Here is a 27,907-nt window from a genome sequence, read left to right on the forward strand (position 1 = left end):
AAACGAACGCAATGATAATTGGACCGTATTAAAAATCTTGCGTATTTTTTTAGGGGTCTGGGGGGGGGGGGGGGAGCACGTACCCCTAGGCTCCCCCCTTAGATCCGCCTATGTACCTTTATATCTGTAAAACCTATAAATGTAGAAGCTTGAACTAATTTCCACAAATAAAGATAAATTTTAACAAAAATCGAATGTTATCATATAAATTCTATATCGTGGACAAAGCACGCCAGGCGCCCGGTCGTGGGTAAAAATATCAGGCGCGCCCGCTCGGGGGTTAAAAAATATATTTTAATGTAAAAGTTAAAAATATATACATATCAATAACTTTTATATTAAATTCAAGAGTATATTCCTCATAGTAATTTTTGCATATTGTGTTCAATCCCGAATATAAGAAGACCGTTTGCCTGTCAGACCTTGGTGCCCCAGAAACAAATCCTGGATACCTACCCCCTTGCATGTACGAATGCATGAACCAAATTAGAACAGGTTTTATTTTCCGTTCATGCATTCGTTCAAATCAGGTGGTCACACGATACATTTTCGGGTTCATTCTCGAGTTCATACATTTAGACATATACTCGAACGTGTTAATGTACCGTGTAATCAGGCCTATAATGGATAAAGTCATTCTTCTCACGAAAGAATTCAATAACTAGCGTCAAAAGTATAGATCCAGTATCCGAATATACATTTCGCACGCTCCCTTCTAGCCTAGCCTCCGAGCTGCGCAGGCCGGGACATCCGAATTTTGACTGTCATCTGTTTGAAATTAGTACGCCTGTTTTGAGTGGATCCTTGTGGGAATTCTATTAAATTTTCTTAATCAACCTAATTTGAGCTGCTAATATTTGGTTAGTAACGTAAGTTATTTCACAGTAAATACTGTAATTATCAGGTAAATGCCACTGATGGCTCATTGTGCGTTGTATGTGATTTCGAGGTCAAAATATCGGCCCACTGCAGAAAAACAATTTTATTACAAGGGAAAGGCATTGATATTTCTACGATAGGATTTAAAATAATAATCTTGTGGACTTTTTTCATCCTGCTAGATTTCTTTGTGGATAATTAATATGTATTCCTTTTTTCTGGGATGGCCAGAATAGACTAGCGATTGAGAATACGAAATATTACTTTACTCGCGATCTACTCATATCCAGAATCGCTAGAATTATGACAGCGGTGAGCTCAGCAGTGGAGGAGGGGGAGGAAACAGCGACCCCCACCACCCTCTCTCCCCTTCCGAGATCCCGGCGCAGCAAAGAAAGCAAAGATTTGAAGGAAAGGGTCTCTCCCTACCTCCCCTGCTCTCCATCCCTCAGTCATCCTCCACTCTTTCCAATGTTTACGTCAAGGTTTATGTACGGTTTACTTCAAGAGGTCAAGAGTCTCCAACCCACGCGACGGGTCGTGAGTTGGAGACCCTTGACGTAAACGTTGGAAAGAGTGGAGAATGACTGATGGATGGGGGAGCAGGAGGGGTAGGAAGAGACGACGAAGGAGCTAAGAAACCACTGAATTTCAGCATTATGTGCGCGGAAGTTTGTTGGTTGTTCTACAGAAAAATGATGGGCGACGTTCAGTAAACATTACTGTCTGATGTACTTTTTTTGTTTAAAGATTTTCGCAGCTTCTCCTATCTATCTCGTTAAGTTTCTTTCGGGAAATGATTTTTTTCCACGCAGCATTTCCCGAAAGGAACTTACAAGACTTACAGCGCTTTTTCACTCACTCAGCGATTCGACCCGAAGGTTGGTTCGGTTAGGTGAGGGTATAGTTCACCCCATACTAAGCCACAGCCAAACAGTCCTCACTCTATTAATAACATGCAGAATTCACGAATATTGTAATTATTGTACGGTACAAATCGTGTAAAAATTCTTCTGCTTCTTCTCCTTCGTGATTTTCGCTCTTCACTTATTTCGAAGCTCTCCAGCGTCTGCCTCCAGACCATTGTTGAAAGAAAATCCAAATGTATCCTTTTATAAGAGTCCACTTCGGTCAATGGCCATAGAATTAATTTTTTATCCACGTTGGAACAAACCACCTCCTCAAAAAATTACCAGTGTCTTAGACCTTATAAGTAAGTAGACTTCAGTGGCGGCTTGCTCATAAGGACTCTCGGACGCCGCCCCTCCAAAAAATTTGAAAAAGTAAAAAAATTAATGTCCATTAATTTATAATTATACATCTAATTAATCTAAGTGTTTTTCAGTCGCATACATCGAAAGTGTTGGAAAAATCAGTTAACATTCCCCACTGATTTATAATTAAAGAAATAGGTGCGTGCGTGATAGGGAGAAGGATTAAACATTTTACCCGTGATTTAAACCGTAAAACGTGACTTTAAATGGAGTCATTTAATGAGTGTCAAGAAGTTCCGCGTACAATGCACCTTTTGTGTGTAGGTTCATCATTTTTCTAGCCGTCCTCGTTCTATTAGTTCATGTTCACCTAATTCCTCAGCGGCAGAGCGGTAGCTGCCTGACGGAAAATGTCCACTTGGGTCTGATTTAAGTGGCTTCGAAGAGTTCATATCAGTGCGGAGATCCTTACAGCTCCTATCTGTGGTTCAGAGTCGTCTTCTTTTACGATGTAGAATTTATATTCTATTATATCATGGCAGTGATTACGAAGACATAGTTCTTCCAAGTGCGACCCGTTGGCGTTTCGTGTGTTTACCACATATGAATCTCAGACTCAAGGAGATGGTCCGTGACGTCTTTTGCTTGCTTGAATGCTTTGCTGACCTTAAATTCGTCCCTCAGCTGAATCAGCATTAGTGGACCACGACTTCTATCTCCCTTGAGTCGTCCTTAAGGTCCTTATGGTAACGGCAAGACTCTCGTAAAGAACGGAGTGAAATGAGTTCAGACATCATTTTCGAGGAGTTAACTATGCGTAATTGCAGATTAAGAAGTTTCTTAGTGCTGTGTGTACATTCAAGAAGACAATTTTGTATTAATCAACAGTGCTCGTTTTTGTTTTAGGGAAATATAGGGAAAAATTATCCCAATTCTCTGTCCAGGCACCTTGTTCTTTTTGGTCGTATTTTTCGTCGGCCCATTTTGAGTCGTCCCTTGTTTATTAAGTCCCTTGTTTATTTATAGACTAGTGCCCTTGCCATGTGTTTAATCGGAAAGTAATTGTTGTCCGGCGCTGATTTCAACGAACGTGTAATTGATCACTTTGCTGGACAAAAGGAAAGAAGGATGGACTTCTGCAATATAACTAAAGGCATGTGAGTATTTCAGATTTTGTTAAAATGTGTGAGAAATGTTTAATTATTGATTTTTAAATCATACTGTATTCAAGAAGCAACGCGAACACCGCAGTCAAAGTTTACATCTGCAATAGCAAAGCGCGCGCATTCTAGTAGTGTTTGTTGCCTAGTGGAAGTCAGTGACACTCCCCTCCCTCCTCAGGTGTAACAAGTGTCATTGCTACCTAAATCATTGCAAATGTTGATTAGATTTGACAAATAACGCATTATGATTGCAAAACGAACAACATAAGTGTATTGCGGGCATATCCGCACGAAGAATGTAGGCGCTAAAACCTAAAGTTACGTATTTTCGTTTGTATTTGCAAAATATCGCAGCAAATAAATTTTTATTCTTCAAGATCATTGATCAGTATAATCGAGAGTCCGGACTAAGCCGATCGTATAACTAAGTATGACCGAGAGTCTACTGCATTTAGTATTTATTAATCAAGCTTTATTAGGAAAACTAGGTATTATTGTTGAAAAAAACGGAACATATGGCATCGCAAAATTTCATTCCTAGATTGCCGTAAGAACTTAATAAAATACACGAAATATTATAAAATTATAACCCCCCGGTAGAGTGCCAAAATTAATGAATCACCGAGTGAATCAAATGGCTAATGATTAATTGCGCAAAAAAATTCGATCATCCATCAGTGCTACTTACGTTGTACTCGGTGTTTTCATCAATCATCAAAACAGCCAGACTTCCTGTTTATTTAGTGATTGATACTTAGTATTTATTAATTTGTGTGAAAATGTCTGGCGTTGTGCTTTCATTGAGTCAAGTGATGTGTTCCTCCGTATAATCCTAGATAATATCTTATTATTATTATGACACATTGCAGCAAGTAAACTATTGCCTAGTTGCAGCATTAGATGTATACACATAAATAACAAATGTACCTCTCTAACACAAAGTTTAGAAACCGAAAAGACGCCCATGGTAAAAAAGAATACATTAATTCTAATCTCACACTACTAAGAATTTAACATTGTCCCAATATACCAATTTCAAACAATCCATTAAATACTTTAATTCTAATTTAATACAACTAACAAATGAAAATTGACCCGACTAACCCAATTTCACACTCTCCCTTTTAAACCACTACGTAAGTGATGACTTCTTCGTAAACATATTCGCATTTGCAGGGAAGATCTTAAAATTAACTTCAGTTAGGTCGTCCCACTCCTTTATTCCTCTATGTAGGAATGATTTTTTCAAAATTTTAGTTTTCTGTTTTTTTTTTAATTAATTTTGAAATTATGATCTCTCCTTCCTAAGTAGCAGGGTGAGTCCAGCTTAAGACCTATTTCTTTCCAAACCCGCTCATTGGTAAAGGCTTCATTTGTTCACCCAGTTCCCAATATATTTTTTGTATCCGTTCTGTATTAGCGGCGAATCAATTGGATTCAGTGGCGTAACTATGGGGGGGATAAGGAGATAGATCCCCCCCTCCCCCAAGGCCTCACAGAAATTTAAAAATTATTTGAAAATATCATCTGTTTTTGTCATGCAATAACTGCATCTGCTTGAAGTTAAGTCTTACGTGCCAAAATGATGTGAAATGTATTTCCAGAAATGTCATTTTTCAAAAATTTTCCCGGACCCCGTTGCTTGGGGGTGGGTGGTCGCCACACTCGGCCATCCTATCCCTAGTTACGCTACTGTACTGACTGAATTTGGTATGCTAAATCCAAAATCTGATTACTTTTTGCTCATACATACTTTTACAAATTCAAGAATGAATGTTTTCATAGAACATATTTCTCACTAAATTCGTTTATCTCCCCAAAAAAATATCAACTAAAAAATGTCAGCGTCTTATAAATATCAATTCCCTACGTCACTTAGTTTCAGGCGATGATATATTTAAAATTAGCAGGTGATTACAGTTTCTATGGTGTGTTTACTGATGTTTATTGGCATCAGTTTCTGCAATCTCTCGATCATAATTGGCTAGAGTCATCCCATTTACTTCAGTCGATAGGTCACCATCCGTCTATGATCGGTGTAGATTGGTTTAATGGATTCATTCTTCTGAAGCTGGGTTCACATGCAGCGGAAAGCGTGCGGAAAGCGGACAGCGGAAACGCTGCGGAAAATGGTCTGGGGGTGGGGGAGGCTGCGGAAAAGCGGACGGCAGTTCACATGGACACGGAAAGGTTGCGGAGTGCGGAAACATATTTGCGGGAAACTTGATTCTGAAGCCGTGAAACGCTGACGATAAGTATTCTATTCTGCAATTCAGTCTCTCTATTTTCGACCCTGCATTCTTGGATTTACTCTATTTGATATAATAATTAGTTGGTTGCCGTTCGATCTCATTACGTTTATTTTAACTCTGCAATTTATTGGACGACGATTTTTCTGTATACGGAACATAATTGACCACTGTCAACTCTGCCCTTTTTTTGGAAGGATTATAATCTAAAAGGTAGGTATTACAATATGAAATCAAATTGTATCATAGTATTTGAGATATTTGAGACTTGATACTATTCGTCAAAAAGTCGTCTTATGCCGTAATTAACGTGAAACTAAATGAGGCCCATTAGTGCATGCATTAATTTTGCAATATTGCATAACTTACCCAATCTTTGAAGCACAAAAAAGACCATGGGATTCATAACAACGTCTTTTAGGTACTGTAACCTGGGGCCGTATTCTGTATTTCGTCGGTACCGCACCGGTCGGTTTCCCTTCCCAGCCCACCGACAGCACATCATTCCGTACCGACGACGGTTTCCATATCGACGATGGCTAATTCAGCGATTCAGTATGGTCGTCGGTATCAAACCAGTCGGTACGGTTCCCCTTCCTTCCCAAACAGGGAAAATCCGAATATATCCGAAGTTTCACGTGTCTCCACCAATGAAAGAAGGGTAAAAACAAGTGAAGACTCATTGGCACAGTTTGTTGTCGTCATTCTCAATCTTTTTATTTGCGGAAATTACGACTTATTGCTAGATTAAGATAAACGATATTGGATAAGTCGTTAACAATGCTTATATAATGTGTGGTAGTAATGCTGTACCTACAGAATCGAAGGAAACAATATTACAACATCACAATAAAGTTGTATGTGATGGAGATTGTTGTTGCTGGAATGAATTATTGAAACTATCCTTGAGATCGTAGTTTCTTTTTTTAAATATTGGTTCCGTATAATGCTATTTATTCTTGATTTGGTAATATAGTTGCCATTATGTAAGTTCCGTCTAAATGTTATCAACGGAAGGTTATGCCATTGGCACCGTAGCAGACGAAAATAACATACCATGGAACGTGAACGTAGGATTCAAATGCAAATGTAATATTAGAGGAACAAGTTAGGAAATTGTTATAAAAATATGGAGCTGGGTGTAATTAAAAGAAGTGTAATGACGAGGAAGTAAATAAATTGTGATTGGGTGAAATACATATGTATAAGTGCGCATTCCAAGTGAGAGAAAATGATAATATTGCGGTAAATCTCATACTTATTAACAAATATCTTCTTTTATCGTCAAGGGAATCAATGGCTGACGATGAAATGAAATATAGTTTCCTGTTACAAATGAAAGAAATTGATACCGTTGTGGCAAACTTCATACTGAAATAAAAATATCTTATTTCTATGCAGAGAGAAACGCCAATTGATGATTGAGTGAAATAACAGTCGCCTATTCAGAGTGATATAAAGTGATAACATTGCGGCAAAACTCATATTTAATCAAAAATATATTTTTTATGTCAAAGGAGCAAAAAAATGATGATAGAGAGAAATAAAGCCTATTACAAGCGAGTGAAAGTGGTAACATAAATGAGAGAAAGTCATTATATGTTAGCAAACCTCATGTTTATTAACCATTATCTTATATTTCTGTCAAGGTAATCAATATAGATGATGACACAGTGAATCATAGAGGCGTATTCGAAGGGGCAGAAAAATATAACATTGCAGAAAACCTCATTATTTACTCGGTGATGAGGTAAAAACAAAATAAAACGTACAATGCGCACCCACCGTTCATGAAACCCACTAGTCGGTGGCCGTACCGACACCTTTTTGCTGTCGGTAAGGCTACCGACGATCTCTCGCCCTCACGTCGGTGCCGCACCGATCGGGTTCGTACAGAATCGCACGACTTCTTACCGGGAGTCGGTGTGACGTCGCACCCGACGAATCGGTGCCGCACCGATCGGTTTGGAGTTACAGAATACGGCCCCAGTACACATAAACGCCTTCTAAAGCTTGTTTCTTTTGTGGAATTATTTCATATTTAGGATATGGAGGAGGAGTTAGAAATGCTTCTAGTTAGAAACTCAAGCCACACCTTCCTAACGTGGGACATATCATGGTGCTTTGGGTCTTGCAGGTCCCACAAGCACCTTATCTCTCCAACCAGCTGAGCCAAGAGCTCATTGGAATTTTCTTCGAACGTCATAGTTGCCTCCATTTGAAATTTACCGCTTGTTTGTGTTTCCAAGAGCGCTGACTGTGACGGATGGCGTCTTTCTACTGTTTATGACATCACCTTCCGCATGCGGAACGAGGAAAATATCAAATAATTTTATCCGCATGGTACCGCAGGGTTAGCTCCGCCCATAGAGCATCTGCTGCTCTAGATGCTCTATGGCTCCGCCTCTTGCGGACAGCTATCTCAGCTAGCTCCGCCCACCGCCTGTGATTGGCTGGGTGTCTTTCCGCAGTCCGCTTTCCGCATCCATGTGAACCCAGCTTGATTCCTTGATTAAATCAGGGATTTCAATCTATCAAATCTCAACAATTAAAATGATTGAACGATCGAAATGATTGAGTCAGTTAATGGAATCACCCAAGTGACTTGAATAATAAAGATCGAATCCATGGAAAGAACGATTTCGCTTATCTCTAGAGAAGCCCTCCCAATGCTGCCCCAAACCCTCCGCTCAAGGAATTATTGCTGTTACTGTTACCGAGGCACCCCCCGAGCCACTCGAGACCCCCCCTAATCTCCCTACTCTCCTTCAAAGCCAGCAAAATGAATCCTGGCTGTTGCTGTTACGGAGACACACCCCTCAGGTCAACGGCCGCCACCCCCCCTCATCCAGCCTCCCTACACAGCCACCACTCCTACTCAAGGAATTTAGGCTGTTACTGTCATCGAGGCGCACCCCTCACCCCACCCCCTCATTCCGCTCTCTCGTGAGAATACCCAAGCTGGATGGTTCCCACGCTCCCTGGCGGCTGGCGCTGAAAGTGACAGAAGATGCATCAAACCTATGGCTCAGCGAAGGGGGAGGTTTGGGGGATAAACCCCTCCCCCCAGAGCTTAGAGAAATACCTAATTGGATTAGGATTACTTATGGAATAGTGTAAGGATTCAGCAAGTATCCCTCAGAAAGCCGTAAAACTCACCATTTTGAACCATCAAACTTAAATTTTTTCTGAAGGAGGGTCACCGCAAATTCCGCTTACCCTGGCGGATATGCAATACCCCCACACCCCTTAATATTAGTTGCGCCTAAAACCCCCCCCTAGCCTTAACTCTTAGCTGCGCCCCTGCATCAGACTACATATCATTGCTACACATGGAAATCGTCGAGCTTAAATTCCTCGATATAACCGTCACCTTTATTTTTTTTTAATATTTCATGTCATGAAGGAAGACGTGATTCTTCTCAAAAATGAAGGAAATGGAAAAATAGTGCATGGAAACAAAGAGCTAAGGAAGGTAGTTACATTTCACAGGCTCCCTTTTTCCCCTTAGCATCCGAGAAGTGTTAGGCGGAACAACCGAATTTCGATTGTCACCTGTTTTAAATTAGTGCGCCTGTTTTTGTGTGGATCCTTATGAGGATACTAGTTGGGGATTTTTTTATTGAACGTAATTTGGGCTGCTAATATTTTGTTAGCATCTAAAGTTTTTGCATAAAAAATACCATAGCTATCATGTAATTACTAATAATGACTCACAAAGCGTAGTATGTAATTTAAACCAATTTATTAGCATGTCGTTCGAATAAATACTCCCATCGGAACGATTTTTAAATGTCATTACTCGGTTATTTTTACCTTTGGAATAGAATTTAAATTTATATTTTTATGAAAGAGCAGTGGCCCATAAACAAGCCGTGCGAATACGTTTAATTGTTATTTATTCTCCAACTCCCTCACAAGAAATTTGCAGAAAGCGAAGACGTTTAATATTTATATTCTGGTAATAACTGTCTTAAATAACACTAACGCTTTCCAGAGCGCATGGATTTTTCAAATGAAATCGATTTGCACCTAAAATAAGGCGTGTAAAATATTATAAAAGTTTAACTCGATTGACCTGTCCCGTAAGATAATCATTGAAAGAGCATTTCCTGCGCTTTGCGTAATCCGTCTGAGAGTGGAGATTACGTGCGTCCTGGTCTGTATATCATACAATTAACGGCCTCGCTTTTTCCTTTCCATTTCAGTCCCCCGACGGTGACGAAACAATCAACAGGGTGTAGACAAACCGAGAGAACGGGGAATATCTGGGATACTTGGAGGATTGTAGTCTCCTAGAAAAAAAACAAGGAATTCGGCGAACGTCCTGAGAAAATTGATTTTTAAAGAATGCCGCGTCCGACGGCTAGCAAAATATGAGCTTGGTGCTGTTTCGTTTGTCGCGAAGTGCTCGGGGTATGGCAAAAAATTCAATAATTTTTCCTTTTTTTGCTTCAATTATCCTAGACGTAATTTCTTCAATCCGCCTCTCCCTCGAATAACTTAATAATAATATAATATTCTACAAATCGCTCCTATTCTAATTACTTTCATTGGACAATTTTCTTTTATAACATTTGTAAAGTTGATATTACTCTGGGATTCTCTTCTGGGTTAGTGCCGCTTCAATGTGGGATATTTCATGGGGTTAAATTAATGATAATAATGATTTTATTACTCCACACACAAATTACATAACAACAGCAAAATTGAGTAATTTTAGGTAGCTTTGAAGGATAACCTGTTTGGGGCTACCATCCAAAATAATAATACATTATGCTTTACATATAGTGTAGCTCATTTTTTGTTACCTTGGTAATCTATGTTAACAAAGCTTAAGTGCGTACATGAAAAATAACAACTAAAATGGTATTCATAACTCATTTACGTCAATATTTTATAACAATATTTGTTCTACACTTTCTATAGCTCTCTAAATATAATTCGCTATCATGTTGAGAACATTTGATAAATATCACTCGGAGGAGGATGTAAATGTGTCTGCAATCATATTACATACGTGAGATTCATGATGATTTGGTGATGCCTCTGCTGTTTTTTTTTCTTGTGCGTTTCATGTGATCTGAAGTTTCGTAAAATACGACGATCGCTTATTTAAACTCATCTTATTGAGGTAACTTGCTTGTGTAAATTAGAGTCTATCATCTCAAATCGCGATATCCACGCCAAAGTTGACGCGACCATTGAAGTCAATTTGTCATCCATGCATCGGGAAAGTCGATTTTAAATTCTGATGTACCGAAAATATTAGGTGTAAAAAAAAGTTTATTAAACTCTTAATTTCCATTTTACAAATATTTCCTTTCACGAGAGAAAGTTATTTACTATGAAGGTTCGGTTGATGTGAAATTTTTATTCGAGATGACTTATGATGAGTAAGAGTGATATGCAATTCATTGGGAAGAGAACTTTGTTTTATTTTTCATAAAGAGATGGCGTTAGGCAAGCTCAAAGAATGTGTATATTTCTTATGTGTGGTTAAGGACTCTTAATTCACTAATACCACCCAATATAAAAGACTTTGTTGTCATTAATATGGTTAAATGCAATACCGGTGTAATAATTGTTGGATCATAATTTAGTATATAAAGTTCTTTAGTTAAATTATATAAAGACAAGATAGGATATTTCTTTTTAGTTATATAAATACGATCAGAGTTTAATATGATGATGTCATTATTCCATTTTTTTTAACAGATAAAGTTGTTTATCGAGGAGACGTATTCACTAAGTTACTGACGAATGTGCATGATAGAAGGCCCTCCCGATACATTTAGGGAGCATAGCTATATGTTTAGACTTCACACATAATAATGGGATCTCAACATAAGATGGGATCTTTTAATACTTCACATATACGAAACAGTGACATTTCGCGGCCCAAAATGAACCGAAGGATAAAAATTCACATAACGAACTGCTTCATGCGGGCCTCGTGGCATCCATAGTCTTTTATGCGTTTATTTACTGGGACGAAGTGGGGAGGGAAAAGGAAAGATTTAATAGGTGAATAATGTGGAAACTTTTATATTAAAATAAAGACTATATCTCGTACATTAATCGCTGCATGTCGTTTTTAGTCCCAAAAATTAGAAGACCAAACGTCTCTAAAAACCGTTTTACACGGAGCACGGAATTGCGCAGGTAAGAGCTGCATTAATTTCTGAAATGGCAGGAATTGCGCGAATGCATGAACGAAATTAGAATAGGGGCTATTTATCCGTCTCGCATCCACGCATTCTCGCATGTGTTCTAGCAATTCACCGCTTTACACGACACAATTTTGATTGCGCCTTCGCAATTCCGTGTACCGTGTAATACGGCCTTAAGACCCTTGCGCCCCCTCCCCCACCACAGAAAAAATCCTGCATCCTATCAGGGGGTAAGTACCAAAAGTTTTGGCTTACTCGTTCGCATCTCTTTAGCACTGCGAAAAGCTTTTCATACCTCGTACCATTTCATAGGAATTTCATTTATTCGGCCAATTATAAGTTCTAAAATTTCCATTTCGATCGGACAGAGACCGGGGAGGCCTGAGGTGTGACCTCCCAGAGGTAGTGGGGTTACGAACAAAATTACGATTTTATCTAGAGTTAATTGGATACCCGAAGGTGTGGGCTGTAACCCCCTTAGTCCCTCTCTGGATCTACACTACCTACGATGGTCGTTCAACAAGTCTTTAGAAAAAGTTATAAAAACAAATTATATTTTGTTAATTGTTTTATATTTTTCATCCCAGTCTTCTTTTAGCAGTATAAAATCTTTCAAGCATTTTTCCAAGCATTTTTAGCCGTCCAAAACGTAGAATTTCGGGATAACCTCAAAAAAGGCATTGATTCGGACGATGACTTCCTTCTTAGACGCAAACCTTTGTCCGCAAAGCCATTTCTTCAAGTTTTTAAATTATTAAAAGTCGCCGGAGGCAAAAATCTTGTGAATGCAGTGGATTTTGTAATAATAGGGTGGTTTCCTTTTGTTTTATTGCCTAAATCGAATGATTATTACTCCTGAAGTACGCATTTCACGCTCTTAGATTTTCGAATGACGATATCTATTTTTCGCGATTAATGAAAATTGAAAAATTTCAAGCGCGCGAAAACGCGACGGCTAAATAGGAATGATGGGAAAAGTCCGTGTGACGTATTTCTGGTTCCCACTGCCGCCCTGTGAGGTGACCTTGAGGCGAGGCTTGAGCGCTGATACGACGCAGGCTGCTAGCAGGTAGCAGAGTATCCTGCTAGCAGGTAGCGCTTGGCTTAAATATGGATTATTACTACCTTATCAAACGAAGGAAACTTTCCGACCTGAGACAATTTTAATAAGTGATTATTAAGAGATGTTACCCTGAGCTCTGTGACTCATGCATGCATTGGTAATCTCAGACGATGTAAAACTCCCATCCTATCGTGTAGAAACTAGGTCCCTGTGACGTCACGCGGAGTGGAATCGCATGGGCGCCAATCTGGCCTTTTTCAAATGAGGTTAAAATAGAGTATTTGCACGTTTTTGGTGAGGCCTGTTAAAAATATCAGTTTGGTTTAATTAAGCAAAATTCCAATTCCTACAGTCGTACGACCATGGGCGAATTTGTTATTAACAAATAAACATTGCAAAATCAATGTTGCGCTTAAAACACTCCGCCGCCATGTTAGACGGCTTGTGACGTCAATCCCCATACTCAACTGACTGCAGTTCCGCAGTTCCTCCGATCACCTGCGATTAATGGAAACCTTGTTTATTGTTGTTTACGAACACTGAGGTGAATCTGACGGAATAAACCATCTGTCCTACTATAAATTAGTGGTATATTTCGTACAATAATTCTTTAAGTTCGTAGCCATGAGCGAAGATAGATTAATTGCTTGTAGGACAAAATTCCGGAATGAATATTGTTTTGTTCCGATACGTGGGAGCACCCGTGTTTCTACACCGAAAAAGATTTTTGTGGATGTTCCCGATAAGCCTGAACTACGACGGAAATGGTTATTGGCCGCCAGGAGGGATCTTAAGTCGATGCCATTATTACACACAAAAGAGTTTATTATTCCATTCAGAAAGGAGAGACTAATGCGTAATACCGAAGCATATGTATGTTTGAGATGCAGTTATTCTTGTATACAAACGGCCGTGTATTCATTGATGATATACATTGCATATTTTTTCACTTCGGATGCTTACTTTCATTATGTATGCTTGATGACTATGGAAAAACATAATTGGTAACGTCAGTATTGTAAGCATTTATACTCGAAAAGCAGATATAAACAATGTTGGAGTGGAAAAGGAAAATTTAAAGAATTTACAATGCAGTAAAGAATCGCAAAGAAAATAACGTTACGGTAAATGTATAAATGGTACAAATTTGATGCATTGCAAATACCTACATGCGAGCAATTAGTAACATATGTTTACTCCTAAAATGTTATAGTTGAGGAAACACAACAACCTGCCTCCCTACATTTAAATTTTCAAATATTGACAGCATAAAAGTGCGGAAACATAGGGAAAAATAGTTTACTAGAGGTGTTAATGAATAAAAAACTATGCAAAACTACCCTTACTTGTACTTATTTATTGCTCATCATCTCACAAATAGCACTGCCACGCACACATTTCACGAGCTGTCTTTTTGATACTTATAATCAGTATATGCCGAATCAACTGTTTCAATGAAGAACTTGGCTCACAATAAATATAAAACACTATTATGTAACACTAATAAAGCATAATTATCGGTTTTCCAATAACTCGGCACACCACACTAAAAGAATTTGCACTCCTTGAAATTCGTAAGGATTCTTCACATCTCACTTCCCACACATCACTAACAACTTAGAATCAGTTTACGTTATTTCACGTTAACATTGCGAAGACAATTAAATGAATAGTCTGAAACAAATTGCTAAACCAGTTATTGTAACATCAAATAACTTAGAATTTCACTATCACTCCTACCGTAACCAAAATATGACCAAAACAATAACGAACAAAAGCGCAACGAATATGCGTGAAAAGTAAACACAGGCACAAGCACAGGCTAAATCTCAAAATGAATTGGCAATAGGCTTAATACGTAATAAAATCAAACAGAACTTAGAAGCGAACAAACGAATGCAAATTAATACGCGTTCGATGTATCCCTAATGCACAACTAGTCCAAATATGAAACATATCCCCTTCGCAATAGTCAGATACCTTTGATCGAAATGCGTACGGTTGGTTGAACCAGCATGGAAGAAATAAATTCCTCGAAGATGTTACATTCACAACTCACTTCACTCTTTACTTCATCGTCTATATGCAATCGAGTTAGAGACTTAATTGTTGGATTAAACGCTTCACGAGTCTATTTTCTCCCAACTCGGGAGAAAATGAAGTTACAGACCTTACAAAAACGAAGATAGGCCCTAGGTATACACCAGTATACACCGATCACGAAGGAGTCAACGTCTGTGAGGTTATTTGAAGAAGCCTTAACGAAAACAGGTTCCATTTTGCAAATTTACTTGCAGAAAAATGAAGAAATATCACGTAAAATATGTGAAATATTAGTTATTCGTCAATGCTCCCGTCTGCTTGCAACTATAATATGGGAGATGACGTCACGTAACGAATAGCCAATTACAGGTCGTTTTACCCTCCAGAATTTCGATGCTAAAACAAAGGTTATTAAAACTTAAATAATAAATTAATAACAAAACACATGGAATTTTCATTAACCATATGAGAACTTCAAACATGTATGCACTAAATGGAAAGGGTTTCATGCTTATTCCTCACCCATGCAAACACTCTATTGACCATTGCCATTCGTCTAAACCGGAATTTCTAAAACCATATAATTTGTATACTATGAATACACTAATGCTGGGTAACGAATCGCAATCAATGCCTTTCGTTTTCTTTGATGAAGGAAACTACCCTATTGAAACTTTAAATCTGTAATTTTGGCTATTAACTCTGAACAGGAGTGCAACCGTGCATTGTCTTGTTGAAGGAAGAATTTGTTTTGCTTCAAATGAGTGCGCTTCTCTTGATTGCAAACATCAACCGGTCCAATAACGACGCCTAATACTCTCCTGCTATCGTTTTTCCCTTTTCCAACTAATCGCTGTTGATGATCCGCATAAATTCCAAAATATCGTTGCTATTACCTGACCGGCCCATTTCAACATCTTCGCCTGCTTAAGAGCCCGTTGATCCTCAAAATTCCATTGTTTGCCTGTTATTTTGACTCTGTATTGTAGTGATGAATCCATATTTCATCAAAATTTATGAATTAGTGCGGAAATCCTCAGGATGCGAAGGAAAGGCGCCAAAACAGCCTTTGAGTTAACCAAACGATTGGTTTATTCAATGATGTAAGAAAACGCGGCAGCAATCTTGACAATATTTTTTTCACACATTTCCGCGCAAAATTAATTCCATTGTGCATTTCGATATGCCTGTGGCCTTACCTATATCGCGCACTTTGATACGTCTAGCGCTTAAAACCATGTCTTGAATTTTGTCAATCATTTTAGGAGTAGACACTTCCACAGAGCGTCCGGAACAATGCTAAATTTTTTGGAGGTACGGCCACGTTTTCACTATTTTACCCAATTTTAAATAGTTTCAAACACAGGAGCAGATCTTCCATAAGCTTCATTCAAGTTAGCTTTGATATCTTTCGGCGTTAACCCTTTCAAAATCAAGCGTTTGAACACCGCATAAAACTCAATTTTATCCATTTTTAAAAACAAATGAAAGTTGTTCACTACAATCGGCAGCAGAAATGAAACTATGGGATGGATACAGCTGCAACTTTAACAGCTGACAAGTCACGAGTGCTACTTTCTAGTCAATTAATTTTTTATATTAGAAGAGTAATTTCTTGGAGATTCCAAGGACTTATTGAACGACCCTCGTATTATGTTATCCATGCACTACGGCGACGTAACAAGCGTCGCAGACAGCACCCCGGCTACTACAGTTCCACCATGCTCTAGGGCTCTAAATTCAGTGACGGCACATGCCAGCGACCTTCTATATCCAGGTGGCTCTGGCCCAACCCGGTGTGTAATGCTCAAGGCGATAAGGTATTCCACGCCTGGGGCATGGCATGACGGCGTAACACTGCCCGCGAGTTAACCGGCGCCGGCTAACGCGAATGGAGGACCTGTTCGATTTCTACTCGAGTGATTGACATGCGCTGGGCGCCCGAACCGTAGTCAGTGCTGTCCGTACTGTCGAAGCGATGTAAGGATAAGGGGGCAGAGCCACGGCGTAGTCGAAAAATTTAGGGGGGCTAACCTGAGACGGATTTGGGGGATTATTTAGTTGGTTTTGGCACCCTTTAAAACTGTTATCTCCCAAACATTTCGGGGGGGTTGGACTGAACCCCTAGACCCCACCCTATTCGCCACGGCCTTGAAGTGGTACGGTAGACGTCAACTGACAGTGAGTGAACTCTCGAATAACTTGGAAATTGCCATCTAGCCCCCCCCCCTCTAAATGTGACCGAGAAGGTGTGAGGAGATGTGAGAATTGGAATATTCGTGTGTTGTAGCTTGATCCAGTGAACGTTGGAATGCCATTTATTTCCTAGATTTTTTTCTCGCCTGAGGATGGGTTTCGAGGTAGTCAATCCCACCCGTTATTTCTCTGCGCCGTTCTCCAGTGTCGTCGTCTTCGCGAGTTGGGATAATGAGAACTCTTATATATATATATATGGTTGGAACTTCATTGGAGGACTACTGAGGTGCATTGTTCTTCGGGGAGTTATTCATCGAAGCAGATAAGGACATGAGAAATTCCTAAACCTCCCCAAAAATAGTCTCCAGTCGATGGCGGTGAGTATAATTTTATTTCTGTAGTTATTTTTCGGATGCATTCCCCCACAATCCCTCTCAGTGAGAGGGGGAATTCGTCTGAGGCCCCGTACCATGAAGAAAGCTTCTTGTTCTCTAAGCATGGTACAGTTTTCTGACTATTTTACGGAACACTTTTGGAGTACCGCAATGAACTTTCTACGTTCCAATCGGCTTCAATAACGATGACAGATAGGCAATAACCCAATGAACAAGCAGCTAAGTGATTTGATATTGTTTTACACGTAATTTCGCCCTTCTAAATTATATGAAATCCGAGCGAATGGGTATCGAAATTTCGATGTGGGCTGGTCGCATTACGCTGGAATGGGCTGGGGTGGCTAGTTCTGGGCCTGAACATTGGTCAGGCCAGGGTGGGGCAGAGGGGGCACGTGCCCCGGGCGGCAGATTTCAGGTGGCGGCACAGGTTTATTAAGTTATTTATAAAAAGTTATATCATTTTTAACCCTTGAGTAAGAAAGAAGTGACATTATACACGGGTGGGGAGGGGGTCTGGTGATCTCGGAGCGGGAGGATGGGCACCTATCATATTATTTCAAGATTATAGAAAAGACAATTGTGGTAGAGAAGAAAATACCACAAATAATAAAATGGAGTTAACAGCGGTGATCAATTTGGTAAAAGTATTGAAATATTCTTGTAATATTAATTTAAATACGGATAGTCTTTATATTATAACAGAGTGGATAAATAAGTGGAAAGTGAATGGCTGGAAAAACAAGTAATAAAAATTCAGTAAAATACAAGGAATTGTGGAAAGAGCTGGACAACGTCAGCTATCGCGCTCCTCCTATCTCTCGCGAGAAGTGCCGTGCAATGTCACTCTTAGATGCTGATAATTAACTAATCATACAATTGCAAATATTCATTTTATTTTAACATTAAATATTTACTTCAAATTATAAAAATTAACTCATATTACCAAAAATTGGTCAAATAATACATTAAAATGGTAAAACCACTTATAATTAAGATTTCCTAAAGTTTTTGAACATATACCTTTATTCTGAGACCTAATTTTTTCCCTAACCTACTGCAAAATCAGCAAAAATGCCTTGGCACCTTCACGGCAGTACCAAGAAAATCGGTTGGTACTCAAAAGGTTTAAACGAATTATTAAGCAATAATCATTATTTTATATATTATTAAACAATAATATTAATAATACTTCTTTATAGCGAACATACGGTGTGTGTAATTTTAACTACCGCATCTCCAAAAAATACCTTACAGATGTATTATATTTAAGTGGTGGGGGAGGGAGGAAGCGAGGGGGGATCAGGGGAGGGGGGCGGCAGACTGATATTTGCCCCCTCTGACATAACTCCGGCCCTGGGCATTGTGTTTGCATAAAGGGCACTATTATCTCCCCGCTGCTATTGTAGACTCGAAAAATCATTTCCCCTGCCATAGGCAATTCATTTTCCTGCGATGATACCCAAATAACAACACGTAACATAACCCTAACAACACGTATCTCAAAAATAGCAACTTTTCAGGAGAGGAAAAAAACGATTAATTTCTTTTACTTGCACACTGAAATTAACAACCAAAAATTCATAAAACTGAAAAAGAAGCGTTCATTTGCAAATAAAGAGTTGTTCTTTGCTTATATTTTATTTTTTGATGTTATTACACTTTGTTTAGGATACCTGTCTTAAACCGGCCGAATTTGAGATACGTGTTGTCAGGACTTTGCCATTGATATGTTATAGTCACTTTCAAAAGTTGATCCCCACGAAGTGACTGTAGCATGACCAAGCTCTACCTGACTACGTGCCACTGTTCATGGAAGTGTGCCGCTCTATACCCCTGGAGTCTGGCGGTAATTGCAAGGTAAACACTGTTTAATGGGATGAAGTTGACCTTCCCCTCCTATTCCTTCTTGTTTTAAATCTCCCCACACCCCCAGTGGCGCAGTTATGCAGTGGCGCAGCGAGGGGGGCTTTGGGGGATAAACCTCCCTCCCCCCACAGCCCAGAAAATTTAATCCATTTTACTTAATTGGATTGATATTAAGTACTAATAAAATAGTCTAAGCTCTTCGGGTTAATAAATTATCCCTCAGAAAGCCGTATAACTCACCATTTTGAACCATTTATCTTAAAATTCCGCAATTTATTTATCTCGCACCTATTGCTTACACTGGTGGGTATTCCATACCCCCACACACACCGGTATTAGTTGCATCTAACCCCCCCCCCCCAGCCTCAATTCCTGGCTGCGCCCCTGCTCTTATGAATCCCTCGCTTTTCCATTCCCTACACTTCTTCCATATGCTCATTTTCTCCCCTTGACTCCTCATTTCACCCCATCCAAAAATGCCCCGCGACAACTTAATTAGCCGCTCAATCTGTGGCTCGATCACCGACACCCGCCGTGGAAACTGTACCCTCGCCCTCGAACTGGCAAACTTTCCCTTTCATCCCCCCCACTCCCATTACGCTCGTAGTACGGCAGATGAAAAACAAATGAAGTGGATTGCGCGGTGGTCTCCTGGCGAAGGGTAGGGACGATGGGGAGCGATCCCGCAGCAGGGGGGTAGAGGGTGTGTGGGTGGTGCCTTTAGAGTGGAAAGGGTGCTTTTACATGAGAGGAACGAGCGAGGCAGTAAAAGTACGCTTTCGATTAAAGGCGTTTGGGTGGAGGAATTTCAAGCGGTGTCGAAGTCATCTCGCGCGTAAGAACATTTATTTTCTCTTAGATTTTCCGTGGGTAGGGGGATGGTTGGAGTCTCGAACATAATGAGAGGTCGATCATCCTGAAATCCTGAAGCATGCAAGAGGATTCACACATGAACACCACTCGGTCGTAAAAACGTCACGCATACCAACAAATTATACTAACATATTCATGGAAAGGCAAAACTTGACAACTAATTTAAAGGCAGTCAGCTAGATCACGCAAAACATACTGTGAGAGGTACTAAACAAATTCAGAAACATGCATTTTGAATACACATGTTAGTAGGCTACATTACAACTAAACTAACCTATTAGTAAGTTCTAACGCTGTCATTGTAGTCTCTTATCGATCGCGTAAAAAACAACATTATGAATCTAACTGTTGTACATTCCATAGCTTTTCATTTATTTTTATGATCTGATCTATCGTAGTAACCGCACAGACAGCCACGTTAGTACCGCTTTAGACGACCACGAAGACGTAGTGCATCGCATGCTGCATGTTGGCGTATACTCAACCCCAGCCGAACACCACTGAAGTGGTTCACAGGGTATTATACAGATGTATCATCATTCAGGCCAGGCTAAAGTCTACAAACCTATCAATAAGCCCTAACTCTGCTCGATCAGTCTCACTAGTGTCTATCTGTTCTACTGTCTATCTCTTATTTTATTTTTATGATGAAATTTGCTGTGGAGCAAGTGACCTTTATTAGTGAACAATGCAGAATACGTAGGTATGTGACGTCTCGAGAGGTGTTTAGGGCCCTTAGTATCTTCTCCCTCCCCCTCCCCACTTCCCCGACGCTCTTGAGTACCTCCCCCTCACCACAACTCCACCCAGCGACGCGCAAACCGAACCTGTCCAGACCGCCTTCATGATGACTCAAAATCATGCCAAAAATTTTGACTTTGCTTTGGGATATTTGTGCTAGGCAACCTAACCTGCGATCCTTAGTGTCTCCTCACCCTCCATCACCCCTCCAGTGCTGTAAGTAAGAAGAAGTGCGTCACTTTGGCTTTATCCCCTCATTCCTCATTCTGTCATGCGAAGTCTTAGCCTCACAGTAGTTCGGTTAGCGTCGAGAGGTGGACGATCTGTCGCTGAAGAGTACTGGTAAGTTAAACGCTTGTTAATAACCTAATATTCCATGCTATTTCTATGCATCAAATCATAGTTTATTACTTGGTTTTAGACTTTTCGTGTTTTGTTAACTATTTTCAATATCTGGTTCCAGGAACAAGGTCTGGTTACGCGATATATTATCACGAACAAGTTAGTATATGAACGCAAGAATTTGGTTCACGCATTCACATATTTTTCGTTCAATTAGAACATTTGCGGAAATTTACATGAACTTGCACCAGTTACAGTGCAATGAAATTAGGTCTTTAAAAATGGCTTAAATAGGTGTGCATTGCATGCATTTCCGCTGTCACTTTTCCTTCTTGTCATGTGAATAAAGGTGTCCTTAATATAATTTTTTGTGTTATAACTTATAGGGTATTTCTTGTTTTTTTTTTATTTTAGAGCTTACAAAAGGTGTGGTGAATAATCCATTTAATCCATTAAATGAAAGTACAAGCCTAACATCAAGCTTTCAACGATCCCTTTCATGCTTTTGGCTTGACCTTTGGAGTATCATCATCGGTCATACTGCTCAAAGTATGCATGTCTCATGGAAGTAATGAGAAGCTACATGCTATGTTACTCAACGCCTGTTGCGAGAGATCATCCAGCTGTGCGGTGAAGTGAAAGTGTCAATAGTTCATAAAAAGTCCTTGTCAGTTGCGTGTTCTATGTGAAGTGTTGGTGAATATAAGTATTTTGGAGAATCGCTGTTGTAAAGCTGAGCTCTGCCGTCCATGGACCCGGGAGCAAATAAAAGGTAGGGAGTCTTCTCTTCTTGCAGTTTGATCTATATTAAGCTAAAACGTTTTTGTTGAAAATTATTTAAAACAATTTAGTTTTAGCTCCCAATTTTATGTTGAGAACGAGAATTCATTGATCCAGGGTGGCGTCTTTTTGAAAATCCACAGTTTTTTTGCATGCTGGTTCTATTGTTATATGCAATTCTAGTGTTAGCAGGATAAATAAAATAAACGATTTTCAGATTAGGTCAATAGATATTAAATACAATTATTGCACATTTACTATCCTGTGACACTCCCACCAATTTTAACAAGCTCGACTTAAGCTAGATTATAATACTTTCAATTTCACACCTTACACGGTTCAATAATCATGCGTTATTCAGTTTAAACTCCAATAAAATGTTAGTTAAATCTACATCTAACAAAAGAGGTACCGTGCAAGCCACCCCGAGGGTGTGTGGCACGGGGTGACGCCAACAATAGAGAACCAAAAGTAAGCTTAATAAAAGAGTCATGCACGAATTGTAACATGCCAAGAAATGCATGCAGATAGCTAGTATTAAGAAATATAGGAAATTGTTATCTAAAATACATAGCCTAATTTATCTAGTCCACATCAATGTAACATAGAGCTAAACTGTCGCAGGTATTACGCGGAAAAAACGACATCTTATATCTATCGGTTTTGTAGTCTATGTCCCTAATCTTATCCTAGTGATCATTTCTACTATAATAATTAGGCTTTCTTAAAATATCTTGAACATCAGGCAAATATTATTCTACCTGAAATTTTCGCAAAAGATTTGATCTTAGGTTTGCCCTTCAATCGCTATGATTTTCCGAATTGATGTGCTGGCAAAATTATTCAGGAAGTATGTATTGAGCGGAATTAGAGAGATAGAGATGAGAATAACTGAGTCACCACGTGGAAGAAGCGGGTTGGAGTGAGAAACGCATTTGGTCTTCGGCAGTGGATAAGCTTTTTCCCCTTCCCAATGCGATGTTGACACATGAACGTTCAAACTTACGTGAAGCAGTGATCGCGGCGGGCAGGACCCTATTTGACCGCTACTTTATGCGATGTCACCACCAATATCTACCTCTCACCTGAATGACATGACTTGGACAATGACGTGCCAATAACGCTCGTCCGAATATATAATTTGTAGATTATGGTTATAATCGTGGTTGTACCTCTTTCCCGACATATTACTTGCTAAAATCTGAAGCTTTTCTTTTTCAGGGTATGAAGTAAAGATAATTTGCACTTTTCCACGTAAATTTGAAATTGAGTCAACGTAATTCACTGTACCCATAGTAACCGATGATACTGACGTGCAGTGAAACATGTTGACTCATTTTTAAATCAATATGTATGTGGAAAAGTGTAATAAATAAATATTTATCTTGCAGTGAAGTTTTCTCGGGTTTCACACCGGGTCAGGTCCTCCATTTCTCCTTCCAACGTTTCGATGAACAACTCGCCCATCGTCTTCAGGGATTCAGGAATCCAAATATTTATCTTTACTTCATATCCTACAATATACTTCCACAAGTATCAGGCTTCACCATTCATATCAAGCATTCCCTTGAATTGTTAATTGAATTCACCTTCGATAGATCCTTTGTATACAGTCAACCGTACACCGGCAACACGAGCCATATATAATGTTAACTCAAGATTCCTGCCCTATATTTTTCTTTAATTTGTTTATCAAAGACTCTCTCAATTTTTTTAGCTTTTTCACGTAGTCCAAAGTAATTGTAAATTTCAAAGCCGTTTTAGAGCTGAAGTAAGTATGAGAAAACTTTCAAGGTTATTTCTAAAACTCATCGTGACTGTCATCAGAATATTCAAGTATTCGGCGAATATTTAGTCAGCGTCTCTCAACCTTAAAGGTCTCAAAATATTTCGAATATCGAAATATCACGCCTTCTCATGAATGAATCTTATTGGTTAAGCCAACTATTGTTTTTCCGCGCGATATAGTTTTATATACTATTTAATATCATCGTACTTATTAATGTAATTTAATGGATAAAGTTTAAATGAAATTACCTCTACTGTACGATCTTTAGCGGTATCTATTTTTTAATTTGTCGTCTTAAAAAGAAATCGGTTCGAAAATATCGGCGGACAAAGGCTCTCACTTCAACTTTAGTTGACTACGACCAATATTACTGAATTACACAACACTGACAAGAAAACTTGGCAGTATGAATTTTCGGTGAAACATCCATAAACATTTTCATACAAAACGCGTTGATTAAAATCTATGAACCTCTCATAGGCATACTTCTTAGAGGGTTTTAAAGTGCACAATTAATTGTGACTGATAATAGTTAAAGAGTAGTAAACAAACCAAATAAAAATTTATAATTATTAAAAACATGTTTTAGCCTACTCAAGATGCCTTTTCAAAACTATAGTTCACTGATCCAGCTAACAAAATTAACGATTTTTAATGTTAGTCGTGACAAAATGACCAACTCTAATGATGAAATTATAATAAAATTACTTACCTCTACTGTAAGATTCGACGATGAAGACCAAGAATTTGGACTGTCTTCACGGAAAGAAGTCAATTCCATAGGTCGCTCCTTAAATTTTCCTTGAAGTAGTAGCTTTCGCAGGTAAATTATATCTTCAGTCGGTAATAGAGGCTCCACTGTTGCTTGCAATGAATCATTCAGCAATCCCTTATCCATAACAAAGACGGCATCGGACTATCTCACCCGGGCATGGGTATCTGGGCAGCGGATCTGCAAATGAATAGAAAAAGTTAATACTACTACATCAATTTCATATTGCATTCAAGAGTTTTCCCTTCCGTCGACGTTTAGATGAAATACTAATGGCTTAATTATTCAGGATTAATGACTCTTTATTTAGACCAAGAAAGGTTTTCTAGCTCCTAACTAACGCTATTACAAATGAACAAATGGAATAGGTCTTAGCAATCTTAGCGTTACGTAAGGCAAAATAGAAGAAGATGATCACATTGCTGATTGAATTTAATAGAATTCATCCTTTCGAAGATTGGAGATCTTTATTGGTACGGAAAGTTCTATTTTGGCACAGTATCGGTTTTACCCTCAATGCTTGACCAATTAACAGGATAAAAAAATAATACGTTTATATCATTTGATAGTTTACCTGCGATCGAACCTAGCGCAGCACTTATGAGAAAATAGAAAAAAACTCAAGCGCAGCTGGAATAAAGCTGGGAGATCGATTGAATATATCCGTTTCATAGTATCTTTACTGCAGAAATAATGCATAGATCCGACGTAGAATTGGCCCGTATGATTCCTAAGCGATGATTACGATCCTTGAATTGAATGTAGGCTACTTATGCTCAATGTGGTGGCTTTCATTCACTTGTAAGGTATTCATAATGCTAACGTAAATAAATTTGATGCATCAATGGTTATGAAGTGAATTGTGAAGGGGAGCATTTTATGCACTAATGCGAACAAAGTTATTCTTCTCACTTATGCAATTATCGCATGATGGGATTAATATGTTCTTTTCACCAGGGTCGGCCCTAGCAGGTGCGGGGCTAGGGGCGAACCTTCAGTGCGGGGCCCTTCACTTAAAATATTAAACTCTATACCCCATCTACAAACTCCCTAGCCGTGCCCGCTCTCACTCATGTCAAGTTCTCTCACTCGTTGTTATCACTCACATGACACAGTACTGTACTGACAAACGCAATTGCACAATAAAAATTACTGCATTATTATTCCTTTTTCATAATATTATTTTTTGTCTAGCACGGACTTAACAATACAGTAATAGTTGAAATTGCGTTTTAAAAACTATCGTATATTTTTTTTCACGAACGCGGGGTCCCCCAAAGCGCGGGGCCCGGGGCGGTCGCCCCGCCCTAAGGCCGGCCCTGCTTTTCACTCACGAACTCCGCATTCTCAATTCGCTGCCTATATCCGCTACTCACTCTTATATGCAATAATTTTACGTGATGAGTTATATCAGTGACATGATAATGCTTTTGCACAAACGTGAATTGACCAAAATTACAATTACCATATCTGTTCACTATACTATTACATGTTCTCACTTACCTCAGCCTACACTGTTGAATTTCTTCTTTGTACTTCTGTTGATAGCTTGTGGTTAACGCTCTCCATCCTCCTTCCCCGGAATGAGACGGTGACTTCAACGAACAAGAGAAACGGCTGAAAAAGTTTAGAAAATTAATTTGAAGAGTTCAAATATGCAAAAATGTGATACTACCGAAAGGAAGGCTAGTGAGGGACTGGGATGTGTTGTGTTTTCTTCGTAAGTAGGGAAAGGGGGAGGGGGTGTTGGATTGGAAACGACAGTTGAATGCCGACCGTTGAGAAATGTTTCGTCCGATCTATCTTTTTTCGTAAAGCGATGACGTATTCTGTAGTCGTACTGACCTTCGCAGAAGACGAGAAAATTCTAGAATATTGTTCCACGTGTGTTGTGGGCGTTGCCCGTTAAAGAAATTTGGCGCAATTTTTGCATTACATCGCCTCCTTAGGAACAAATCTCATTGGTTAAGCCGATTATTGATTTTCCGCGCGATATTGTTTTTCATATTAATTTATATAATCTGGATGGATTTAAATTGATAAAATTTAAATTAATCTTAAATTCTAAGGTATTTAGCGGTTCCTAGATTTTCTTATTGTCTCAAAAAGAAATCGATTCGAAAATATCGTGACGTCACAGGCATTCGTCATGCATCCGACGGAGTCGGAAGTTCCCGCTCTTCCTCTGGACTTCACTTCGCGGCAAGCTCTCTTGGGGTGAAGAGGTGAGTACCTACGCTATTCTTTTGGTGAAGCATTTTTGTATAATATTCAATGCCTTTTCAATTCTTTGAATTGGAGGATAATTTGCTAGTACTATTTCTTCAACTTCATGAAGTAATCGTGACCAGAGTGACTATTATTTTGAGTTAACGATTTTTATTACTTCTTTAGTGTCAAAGCTCGAACTTTTAATGACATTTGAGGAATGTGGCTCTTGGTTAAAATTTCTTTTAGAGTAGATTTTTAAAGAACGCTAGTGATAGGGAAGCATCCTCTCCGATTAAAGTCGAAAGTATTTACTCTCTGCCCAGTGAATTTCGAAGTATTGTAGTGAAGTAAGTGAATTTCTTTTGTGAAAATTATATCGACAATGGACTAAATGCCATTCTTTAATTGCCGCCAACGCGATTTTAATTGACGAATACTCCATTATTCAACTCGTTTGGCCCCCTTGACTGAATACACATGTATTCATTTACGAGTGTAATATGTCTAACTTCTGAAAATTGCATTCTGTGATGGTGTGTCGACCTTTGATATAAGTTCAACTCGACATTTATCGTGTTTCTAAGAACATCATAAAAATCGGTTTGATTACAGGAATTATGATCTTTGCGGTAGCTAACTTCCAGTTCTCCGGTTCTTAGATATTTTTTTACAATGTAAAAGTAACATTAAACTCGGAACAGTGCATTTCATGCCAGCCACACTGCTTTGCTATTGACTATGAGACAACCTGAAATTAAAAAAATCAATCAATCCTATCTGTGATAACTTAGTTTGCCAGTTATCAACCCTTATTCGTCTTTTAAAATTGCTATAGTGTGGCTACGTGAATCGCGAGTTGCTAATCTTTGACGTATTTATAGTATCTAAAGGCATTTTAGAAAGGCCTTGATATTTCAGCCTAGGAAACTGCAATCGACTCATTTCATTCAGATATATTGCTACCATTCAGAAACACCTCCGTTGTAGTTGGCCATATGTTTTCTATGAGAGAGAAAATATTGGCGATCGGAATTGGATTTACAGCACTTCATTTAGCATTGAATTTTTCCACATATTTCACCCTTGAGGTCGTTAGTATGATATTTTTTTCTAGCCTTTACCTTCACCACCATCCTTTAGTTACCCTCTGTTAACTGT

The 27,907-nt window shown here is 39.0% G+C and overlaps 1 long non-coding RNA gene across 1 annotated transcript in view; it reads right to left on the reverse strand.

Moving 5' to 3' along the window:
* LOC124172635 overlaps positions 1-26,216 on the reverse strand; it is a 73,646-nt gene extending 47,430 nt beyond the window's left edge. Inside the window, exons 1-2 of the long non-coding RNA XR_006868230.1 lie at positions 26,042-26,216; positions 24,479-24,718 (exon numbers count right to left, since the gene is read on the reverse strand). This is a non-coding gene — a long non-coding RNA (uncharacterized LOC124172635). The remainder of the gene's footprint in view (positions 1-24,478; positions 24,719-26,041) is intronic.
* Positions 26,217-27,907: the final 1,691 nt, after the last annotated feature.

Source organism: Ischnura elegans, chromosome 1, assembly GCF_921293095.1.
Source record: "Ischnura elegans chromosome 1, ioIscEleg1.1, whole genome shotgun sequence".
NCBI lineage: Eukaryota > Metazoa > Arthropoda > Insecta > Odonata > Coenagrionidae > Ischnura > Ischnura elegans.